This window comes from Eschscholzia californica, unplaced genomic scaffold, assembly GCF_041429995.1.
Source record: "Eschscholzia californica isolate CP2 unplaced genomic scaffold, dmEscCali1.0.p SCAF_4, whole genome shotgun sequence".
Taxonomy (NCBI): Eukaryota; Viridiplantae; Streptophyta; class Magnoliopsida; order Ranunculales; family Papaveraceae; genus Eschscholzia; species Eschscholzia californica.
In genome coordinates this window covers 33,247,848-33,260,113 of record NW_028238461.1, presented here as the reverse complement: position 1 = coordinate 33,260,113, position 12,266 = coordinate 33,247,848, and positions in this window count along the sequence as shown.

Sequence of the window (12,266 nt, the reverse complement as noted above, 5' to 3'; positions counted from 1 at the left end):
CAGAACACTAAGGAGCAAAGGAAAACGCGCAACAAGGAGAGGAGCTTAAGAAGAAGAATTTACGTTTTATTTTTATTTAATTTTTTTGTATTTTTTGGTGAGAGAGAGACTTTAGACTTTCTAGTTTTTATTTTTGGATTAAAGTTTTGACCCTAATTTAAAGGGCTTTATTGTAATCGAAACCAAAGAAGCCTCGGGTTCGAACACTCGAGGGAAGAGTGGCCCGGGTCGTCCTCAAAGGGCATCGCCCGTCTTGAATGAGAGGTAATTTCTTGATCACCCACGAATCTCCTGTAAGTGGGTACTTTTGTGTTTGTTTTCCTATATGATCTTCGTAGTGATTCCTTGGTTTTGAAAAAAAATAAAAAATTGACGAGAGATGGATAGATCGTGGTCCCAACATAATGGCAGAAGGGACGAGAGTTCTTCAAATCTACCATGGTGGTATTTAGCAAATGGTCAGAATAGTGTTAGTCATCCTAGATACAATGTGCATAATGATGGTCATAGGGATTATTATCAACCTCAAGAAGGTTATGAACCACATTATAGATGTAGGGTTTTGGTGTATCTCATACACTACCTAGTGTTGTAAGCGGAATCTCAAACATCTCATGTTTAACACTAGAATGCCCAGGACCTATATGCATAAACTAATCAATGAACTAGAGAGGGATAAATACCTTAACGCGTTTTTCCCTCGAACCATTCCAATCGCATGCAAAGATCGAGAGCTCCAAATGTAGCTCCTCTACTTGAGACACCGAGTGAATAGACTTGATCTCCCTTCCTTTCAGACTGCTAGGACTTACTAGAAGGTTGAGAAGAACTCTTCTTCTTGACTAGATTGATAGAATGGGAACTTTCTCTCTATATTCCTCTCTCTCCAATAGCTGTATATTCAGAGAGAGAGAGAGCTGTATAATTTTCCTTAGAGAAAAATCCACTCCTTTTCTGTTCTCAACTGACCCAATATATAGACAAACCCTAATTAGAATCTCATTCAGATTAGGTTTTCTATTTTCTGGGTCACAGAAAAGATAATTACCAAAATACCCTTTTTGGGGTATTTTGATAATCCCCTTAAGTGTGGCCGGCCAGGGCAGCCCACTATGGGCCTTATATGGCCGGCCCACTTACTCTGGTCGGCCATCTCATGGCCGGCCCAAAGAGCCTCTTTTCTATCTTGTCCCGAATCTCCATTCGGACCCTTTCGGCCTTTCCAGTTGAATCCCATCCAACTTTAGCCAGTTCCCGTCTAGTCAAATCTCTCCGATCAAGTTACCACTCTTATGTGTAACCCGTTGTAGGATCCGGTCTATGTTAGCCTCGAATCAACTCCTTGATCCGACGATCGTAGTTGGCTTCTAGCAAAGCATTACGACCCCTAATTGGACCGGACTGGATGATCTTTACGTGTGGTCATCGTTATCCTAACTGACAAATTGATCGCATTGCCACCTTGGTCGAAGGACACTCCTTCGGAAGGACATCTCCTTCAGACCGAACGGATAAATCCTTCAATAGATATCCTGATAGATCATCTTACATACATTATAGTAGGGAGTCTTATGCTCCAAATGTGTCCCAACCTCAATGGGATAATATTGAAACTAATGACTCTTACATGTATTATAACGAAGAGTTTTATGCCTCACACGTGTCTCAACCTCAATGGGATAACGGTGAAACTGTTGATCCTTCATCTTTAGCATCACCTTCATTAGTCCAATAAGTTGTCAGTGATCTTCAAAAGATTACTTTCGAAGCTATTAGTGCGCTAAGGAGGAGTACAGGAGAGTCTTATGCTCCACACGTGGCTCAACCTCAATGGGATAACGGTGAAAAGGTTGACACTCCATCTTTAGAATCATCTTCGTTGGCCGAAACTATGAGTATGTTAAGGAAGATTAATAAAGAGTCTTATGCTTTAAACGTGTCTCAACATCAATAGGATAATGTTGAAACTATTGACTCTCCATCTTTATCATCATCTTTATTGACCCAAACTGTTAGTGATCTTCAAAAGAGTACTTTCGAGTTTTGTCAGACTTTAGAAGAAAAGACTGACAATATCTGTAGAACTCTACAAGTAATAACAATTAGTATTATAGAAGAAGATCACCATGAGAATGTAGAGTACGGTCCACAGTGTCCTGTGTACTATGATGACGAGGATACAATTTTAGAGGAGTACAGTTCTCCCGACAACATCGTTATTGAGACTAAAGTCTCAGAAACGATGGAGCCCAATATTGAGATATCCTTTCATTGTACCGAACTTTTCAATCCATTCAGCCCATAATGAAGAGTTCACTAGAGTTGAGGATGATTTGCTAAATGAGAGCTTTGACTCGCCTGACTTAGGCGAAGATTTAGAATTCTTTAGGGACACCGATGATAACATGATAAAAGAAGTTATAGAAGGTATCTAACTCGACTTCTAGGGACTGTGAGTCTGATAGAAGGGTTTCTCCATGGAAGGAACCCGAAGTACCTGTTTTAGAGAACCCTAGTTTAAGTCCGGGTGTCATTGATAGTCATCTAGATTTCTTTGTATTTTGCCCCTCGAAACCATGTGTAGATTTTGAAACACTCACTCCCTCTGTCGATCATCCATATGAACAGGGACGGAACTAGGAGTAGTAGTCAAGGGGGCCGAACAAAAAAAAAGTGAAAAATCTAAGTCTACCAGTGCTCGAACCCAGGTGTCTCACGTCTGAAACTCGGACCTCTACCACCTCACCCGCTATATATATGTTATGAGTATGACTCGAACTTTATTTATACGAAAAGCCATAGAGCAATCAGCATTTCTAAAACAATTTACGGCAAGTCAAGGGGGGCCATGGCCCCCTTTGGCCTGCATGTAGATCCGTCCCTGCATATGAAGACCCATTCTATCCGGTTTGTACACTCTCTGGTGTAGTACCAAACTTAACTCCCTTAGTGTCATCTAAGTTTGGGGATTTCCCTTCTTATCTGATAGTCTCACATGCACTATCAACAATTCACAAAAATGTGAGACTACCATTCACTGAAAACTTTGTGTTTTGGGTGGACCCACAGATGTATCGAATATTGGTTTACAGTTAATCACATATTTGTAATCTAGTAGGTTAATTCTTTCTATTTTTTCGAGTCATCTGTTTCGTCTGGCTAAAGACGTTAAATTTAGTGCTTTCTAGGAGGCAACCCACCGTTAGGACGTTGGAATCAGGTAATATCTTTCCCTTCACCCTGTTATTTTTTTGCATAGTTCTCAGAACATTGAGGACAATATTTGGTTTAAGTTTGGGGATAGGGGATTGAATTTTTTGCTAAGTCCTTATTTCAAAAATTCAAAAGGGTTCAAAATTTTAAAAATTTTAGATTGAAAATGTGAGTTTAGTTGTTTTTTGCTTGTTAATAGTTATAGAGTCTAGTTGACCAAGTTATCCGTTTGCTAAAGGTTTTTCCATGAATTTCGAGTCTTGAAGTTGTCTGTGCACTAGCCATATGAGTGTTAGATAGGTGAAGAGTAGACTTTTCTGAGAGAACTTGATCGATCATTAGTGGAGACTCAACCTATGTGAGATTCTGAGTCTTTCTTGTTGTTTTGAGCGATCTCTTCTGAGCTAATTCTGAGTAGAGTAAAGAGCTACTCAACCTCGCAATATTCATTAGAGCTAATGTGATCTCTTGAGTTCACACTTTACAACCACTAGGGATGTCATCAGGAAGCAAACCTTTCTCTTATAGTCTGAGAAACTTGAAAGCAGTGTCAACTAGAAGAAGATAGGAACTTCATCCATCATTTAGAACCCTGAGAATAAGGCATGAAGCAAAATGAAGAGAATATTACCAAGGAAAGAATAATGTCAAGAAAGTAGTGCTTGTATTATGAGTCTTATAAGTAAAAAAATAAAATAAATAAATAAACAAAAAAAGAGAAAAAAGGAAAAGATAAAAAAGAAAAAAGAAATTTTTTTTTTGAAAAATCAAAGAAAAAAAAAGTGTGTTTATCTAGTTTAAGTGTTTATACATTGAATTCGTTCTTGATGATTTAAAGACGTCGAGTTCTCAGGAGTTCTAGTTTACCTCACCATTAGAGCATATTTACCTCTAGGAAACACTGTTAGATAGTAGATCAGGTGAGAAGAGTTGGTAAACTTCCCCATCCCGTATTAGTGGTTGTTTTCTTCCTATGAGATCAGTCGTTCACAAAAACTTTAGTCCGTCTTTTTCGTGTGTTGAGTTTTCCTTCATATTCATACTCGCACATTGAGTGAAATATTTCTGAGTGACTTAAAATTTTGAGCGTAAGACCGTGACACAACAGTCGAGGCGAAATGTATCGAGAAAGTAACCAAAGTCTTGTCTTTTCTGAACCGAAATGATACTCATATTGGTTGGTCACGTGCACTTTCGATCTTGATTACTAGTGAAGGGATTTTTAGCATTTGTATAATTTGGTCGACTTGGATTTTATTTCTTTAACTTTCGAAAGTCTACCGGATAAACATTTTTAGTCCATGTCATATTGGAACCCTTATGGATTTTTGGGATTTCTGAATTTTGTGGGCATATTCACTGCAAACCCTCACGAGACAAAACTCGTCTTCTTGGGTAACCTAGAGGTTTAACGGCTTGTTGCACGGGCTAAGTGCAATCGTGGTTCCTTACGAAAGTGGTGAAATGGGTTTAGTTTTATTGTTTTCTGTTTTGCTCGAGGACTAGCAAAATCTAAGTTTGGGGATGTTTGATGAGACATGAAAATGTCCCATCTGAATCTCTTAATTTGGGCTAGTTAGTCCATTTCGAGCCGTTACTCTCATGAATAGTTTGTTTCTCTTACTCAGGGGTCTTCTAAGGAATTAAGCACAAAAAGCGGATAAAAACGGGAGAAAGATATACGAGGGGCATTTTTGTCATTTATGATTCTGGAGATTTTAGTCAATAGTGGTGCTCGACTGAAAAGTAGAGCCCAAGGTGAACTCGTGGCACGAAAACGGAAGTAAAACTGGAGTCCGGATGGAGAGAGCGGGTCAAAGTTTGAATCAATTCAATTGACTAAAGTCACATATATCGATCAATGATACGTGTACGGAACAGATCATATGCGGGTAATCTTCTGTCACAAGACCGGTGCATTTCAGGATTTCTAAGGTCTTTGATTCTATGTGTACCTAACGCAATGTACTACCGTCAATTGAAGTGCATCTAACGGCTGGAATTATTTGTGATAACATGGTTTCGTCTAGACTTACGTTGCAACGTCTTATACTACTTCTTGATGCATGGAATCATCTCCTTTATTACCCAGCAAGTCTCCACGTGATTGGTAACAATATTTCAAGAAATTTGCTAATTGAGCATCTCGATTGGAAAGTCTCTTTATCTCTCTCCTCTCATATCTATCTAGAGAGAAAGATTTCTTTCTCTATAAAAGAAAACAAAGGAAGAGAGAATGGAAAGATGGCAGGAGTTTTTCAAAAATAGAAAGAGAGGGAGATTGGCTAGTTTAAATCAGAGAGATGGTAGAGAAGCTTGAGAATTTCTTCAAAGATTTAATAGAAACAAAGAGATTTACAGAGGAGATAAATTCCATTGATAAAGCTTGCCGGATTTTCCTTCTTTGATAATGGATACTTTTAGAGAGAGAAAGGAATATGATATTTTATGTAGAGATTGAGGCTGAATCAGTGAGCTGTTTTAATCAAGGAGAATTCTCGGTTGGAAGATAGAGATTGATGAAATATTATCTTTCTTTATCCCTCTCTCATCTCTATCTTCTGGAAAATAAAGAAGTCAGAGGAGGATCACAGTGGAGATCAGAGACAAATCAAGAAGCTTTCTTCTTCTTCTACATCTATATAACAGGAAGGAGAAATAGAAACAGATCATCTCATCTTTGGGGAGGATCCTCTCGAGCTCAATAGGGCAAGATTAGAGAGAGAGAGAGAGCTCGACCAAAATCATCATCATCTCTTGTTTTTTTTTTTCTTTTTCTATTTTCTTGTATTCTTTTTGTTTGTGAGAGAGAGAGAGATTACAGAGAGAGAGAGAGAGATTGTAGAGATTACAGAGAAAGAGAGAGAGAGAAATTATAGAAAAGAAAAGAAGAAATCCGAATTTCTTTGTTATTTATCTTGTTCTTGCTTTATTGTTCCTGTTAGTGAGAAAGAGAAACAGAGAGAGTGGGAAGAGAGAGAAAATACAGTAGAATGAGGAAGAAACAGGAAGTTAGTGAGAGAAAAAGAGTTGGAGAAGACGAAAAAAGTGAGTGGAAAATAGTTTTCTCACAGGGAAAATATTTCCGAGAAGACGAGAAAATCGTTCTCCCTTAAGGCGCGTTTGGCGGATAGACGGGAAAATCAGAAGGAAATCATTTCCAACTAAAAAAAGTTAAATTCTTTTTCCATTTTCTCTCTTATTCTTCGTATTTATTTTAATCTCATATTAAGATTAACTAACCCATCAATCTAGGGTTAGGATGAAACCACATTCAAAATTCTAATCGGGGGTTTTAACGAAAACATTTTCCGGAATTCGGGTAGTTCATTATCTTGAATTCCGAGTTATGAAAAAAAGAGTGCTTTAATTTGTGTAAGTATTTGTTCTTAAAAGTACTTTTATGTGGTGAATTCAGAAACCTTAGCCTCTCTCCCTTAGATCATCTCCCCATTTGAGTTCATTTTCATTTCCGTAATTTTATTTTAATATTTTATTCATTTTATTTTAAAATCAAAATCAAATCATTTTATTCTAAAATCTTATTACTTCCTAGTTTAAGAATAAGTTTAACTAGTCTCTGAGGAACGAACCGGTCTTACCGGAAAAATTACAACTTGACACCCGTGCACTTGCGGGTGTAGACCTATTTAGGAAACTTTCTAGGTCCATCATATCGTTCTTTCGTTTCGTTTACAAGTAACAAAGAGTGGTCTAATTTCCTTCAGTTGAGTCTTATCCACCACATTAGATTTATCTGTATTCAAATAATAATTACCAAACCCTTATATGTAAAATACCCCTCATAAGCAATAGCCAATAAGAAAATAGTGTATATGTATTATCAGGGACGGATCCAGAATTTTCACTAAGGGGGTGCTGATTTATGTACCTAAATAAAAAAAAATCTAGACACAATAATTAACAAAATATTTATATTCATTAATTATATTAATACATCAACAATTACAAACGCAATTGACCTCTACGGGAGTTCATATTTTGACATGTTCGCATGATCGACTCATTGTCAATTTCACTAAAAACTTCTTTTTCAAAAAAGGCTACTAAACTATCATTCAGCCACGGATCACTCATCTTGTTTCTTAAGCGTGTTTTAACTAGCTTCATAGCTGAAAAAGCTCCAATCTCATCTAAATTTGAGAAATCATCGTTCTGCCTCATATCGTAAATGTAATTATCAAGCGGAAAACTAAGTAGCATAGTGTCAAGACTACTGAAATCTGAAGGACAAAATTCAGCTAGATGCATCAACTTATTTTGCCGAAAAGGGCAAACCTCTAGATAGGCTCAAACATGTCATAGAACTGAGCAACTCGGTATTCTTCTCAGTGAAACGAGCATTTAATTCTTGAAGCTTCATATCAATAACGGTATAGAAAATCTCCACTTGATAGTAATAAAAATTTGTAATTTGTTGTGCATTCCTCCTGCTTCTCCCTTGAACTATGTACGAACCATTGATGGGCCTAAAAGGTTACCCTAAATAGGTCTACACCCGCAAGTGCACGGGTGTCAAGTTGTAAATTCCGGTAAGACCGGGTCGATCCACAGAGACTAGTCAAATATTCTGAAACTTAGAATTAGTACGGTTTTTTGTTTTGATTTTGGTTTTGGTTTTAAAATAAAATAAATAAAATATTAAAACGATTAAAAAAAAAGTGAAACCCAAATGGGGAGAAGTCAAATGGGAGAGAGCCTAGGGTTTCTAAATTCTCCATATACAATCGATTTAAGAACCAATAATTAGACGACTTGAATCTCTCTTTTTATAACTCAGAATTTCGGATAATGAACTATGTTAATTCCGGGAGATGTTTTCGTTAAAACTCTGATTAAAAGATTGAACATGGTTTCATCATCAACCCTAGATAGACGATTAACTAATCATAATGCGAGATTAAAATAAATAGAAAGAATAAAAGAGAAATAGGGAGGAAAACAGAACTTTTCTCACTGATTTTCCACTGGCAGCCAAACTTACCCTTCAGGAAAATAATTTTCTCGTCTTCTCGGAAATAATTTCTCTCGGGAGAAACTATTTTCCAACCAATTTTCTCATCTTCCTCAATTGATTTTTCTCTCTCTTTACTGTTTTTGAATTTCTTCTTTTCTTTCAAACCAAAAGAAATAACATAACAAATCAGAGGAGAAGATGATTATATTAGATTAATAATTAAAAAACAATCTTCTCTCTCTATAAATCACTTTCTGTTTCTCTTGATTTCTCACATTACAAATAATCTCTCTTTCTCTGTTAAATAATTTCTCTCTCTACTGTCCCTGTCTACAAATCTCCCTCTACACTCTGTTTCTCCCTCTCTCTTACTAAAAGATAGAAAACATAATAAGAAGGATAAGAAGATGATGATGAGAAGAGCTTAATGACATCAATGCTCTCTTAAACGAGATATGTTCTCTCTTCTAACTCTTCTTCTCTCTATAAGTTATTTCTTGCAGCTCCAGAGAAGAAGAGAAAGAGAACAAACCGATTGATTTTTGTCGCCCCCAAAACCGAGATGAGATTTTCAAAGATAAGCCGTCTCTGTTCTGTCCTGTCCCTCTATATAGAAGAAAGAAAAATAAAAACCAATCTCTTTCTCTCTCTAGAATAGACTCTCTCTGCAAATACTCCAATCCACCGAACAACTCACTCTCTCTATCTTCCTTTAATAACTTCATTTAAAAAAAAATAATATCTTCAGTGAAATCTCTTTTCAATCGATCACCACCAATTCCTTGATCCTCCGTACCTTGTTTCTCTATTTAGCCGAGAAAACCAGTTTCTCTCTATACCATTTGTAAATAGGAAATCCCCTCCTATGCCTTCCCTCTTTAGATTTTAGTTATAAAGAAACTTTCCCTCTCTCTCTATTAAATCTCTAAAAGAATTCTCAAACTCTCTCTCTCTACAGTTTTATGCACTAATCTGCTACAATGTTTTTGTAGAGAGAGAATCAAAATAAATACTCCCTCAGTCCCAAAAAGAATGACCTATTTTGAAAACATAACTTTTTAAGGGAACATCATTAATTGGAGTTTGACTTTAAAAAATAACATGGTTTTTCCAATTGTAACCTCATTAACTTTTGTAATTTACAATGAAAAAGTTGAATTTACTTTTAAATAAAGTTGTCATTAAATATATAGTAATGGGTATTGTTGGAAAGAGTGAAAAGTTCATTTCTTTATTTTTAGAAACGGGACACTAAAATGGGACAACTCAAAATAGAAATTAGGTCATTGAATATGGGACGGAGGGAGTAGGTAAGAGGAACTTCCTCAAATATGGGCATCAAACCGGTTGGCAATTGGGTGGTGCTTGCTGGTGTTATGAAGAAAATGATTTGGTGTATCACGGGACAATACAAGATGCTACAACGCGAGCTTAGGTGACGCCATGTGACCGGGTGAAATCCAAGCCGTTCAATGCGCCAAATGATCAACTCCAAAGAAAATCCCGATTCAAACGCACGGGTCCCACCTATGTACCGGAATATATGCCCTGTAGTTTTCCAGCCGTGCGATCTGATTCTCTCTGAGTGCCACGTGTCGTCGAGTTCCCAATGTTGACCTTTAGTCAACCAATCTTGACCTCAACTTTGAGTAACTACAATTCTCTCATCCGAACTCCGATTGGACTCCCGTTTTCACCGTTGGGTTCGTATTCGACCCTTTTTTTCACCCGAGCACCAATGTTGGCCAAAATTACTGGAATCCACAAATGATCATAGTACCCCTTAACAACTATTTCTCCCGAGTTCATCTGTTTTTCACACTAAGCCTTGTAAAGACACCTGAGAAAGAAAATCAGAAAAATCATCAGAGTAACCGCTCGAACTGGACTAACTAACCCGAGTTAAGAGATTCAGATGAGACATTTTCATGTCTTATCAACCATTAAGATAAACAACTTCAACATTATGTTTTCACAAAAAGTAGAAACACTCCAAACCAATGATGACCACTAACGGTCTCGTACATATTGGTAACTAGCTTTTGATGATTCAACAATATACATGACAGTCACAATATTTTGGTCTTTTCTTTGTAGTACTTGTGACAATTCATTTGTTATTCCCAACAAAAGCTCATCAAATGTAAACAAAATACGAACTCAAAAGTTTGCATCTTGAATTTTGTAGGGAATTAGGGTAGATAAATTAAATTTTATTGTTTTAGAGTAGTTGAATTGATTTTATATGAATTTAGAATAGTTAAATTTAATAATTTCAAAACATAAAAGAGTATGAAGTGGGAATCGAACCCTCAACCTCTCAAGATCACATGTCCATAACACAAGAACCACTAAGTCACGCTCTATTTCATGACATCTTTACACATTCACAATTAGATATAGAGTTATAAACACATATATATGTGAAAAAAAATATTACAATGATTAAAGAGGGACTTGAACTCATGATTTTACACTCGTGTCAATTGCAACATGTGCTTTAACCACTAAGCCGATACTTTTTTCATGTCATTTGTATACATCATTAGATACATAATTATATATACATATATATATATATATATATATATATATATATATATATATATATATATTACTACTACTACTTTTTCTTATCGAGAGGATCCAGGGGGTGCGGTCGCACTCCCATGGATCCGTACTTGTGCATTATGAGTGAAAGGATTAAGGTCAATAGCGAGAATCCAAGACTTTAGAACGAACAAATTCAAACAATAAAATGATCAGAACCAAAATTTTAGAAGTAGTTCTTCACTTCAGGAATTGATCGTCGAGAATAACAAATTAAAAGCGTGGGATAGAATCCGTGACCTCAAGTTTCGAATCTGTGACCTCAGTTTTGAATAAATTCACGAAGACAAGCTCCAACAAGCTCAAATTTAGTGATGGACATTTTCTCTTCTTGTGAAATTAAATTCATATAACCAACTAAAAGCTCTGCAAGGTCAAATTATATGAATAGAATGTCAAAGTGGTGTAGAATAATATTAAATAAAAAGGTATAAAAAGAAGGAGAACAAATGATTCTAGCAAGAAGTTTAGCCGATAAGAGAAATCAAAATTGTTTGTGAGTACTGTAACGAATAATTCCAAATAATGGTTGTATTAAACCAAAAGTAAGATAGGTTCCAAGTTGGAGTAGGATTTATAGATTATCCTACAGATTATTCTCAATTTCTCATCTAATGTGCACGTCGCCGACCTGGGCTCTTCCAACGGATCACGAAATCACTGTGTCTATTTCAAGATTTATGAATTTCTCACATGACTTTTGATTGAATAAAATAATTTATCTTTTAGTTAAATCTCTTTTCCTGTGAAATGATTTCTTTTAATTTTATTTTGTTCGAAAAATGAGCAAAGCCTTAAACGAATTGGATTTGTAAAGATGGTATGAGTAGCTCAAACAAGCAGGGCGGAGCGAGAGACAGAGACACGTGGGGGCACTTGCCCCTTAGTTTTCAATTAGCTGTCCTATTAGCCCAATGCTATTCCATTTTGACCCCCTTATTTATATATCAGTTCATTTTTTTCGCCTTTATTCTTTGTAAATTCATTATTGACTCCCGTAAATGTTGCTAGAGATAGTTTTCTGCATATCATTTTATGCTTTCTTTTAATTTCATTTTCTATATATAATTTTTTTTCCTGCCTGTTTTTCTAAAATGTGTGTATGTTATTATTGAACTATTTTCTAAAATGAGTTTGCTCTCTCTGTTTCCTTAACTTTTTATATATCTCGAATGTGTATAAGAGTACTTATTTATATTGGTTACAGTCAACATAACTCATAAGTCAATACTAGTTTAGTTGGCTTAGAATTAACAGAAATGTATAAAAATTACTAGATCGGACGACACATCAAGATTTCTAGACAATTTACAACTTACGGGGATTTTATAGGGGCCCCCATTATTGTTAAAATGGCTGCTCCTTTAAAAGCGCCCCCCAAATTGGTCATTTTGGTTAGAAGGGCCCCTCTAGAAAAAGACTGATGAGTTTCCTTAAATAGGTATACACCCGCAAGTGCACGGGC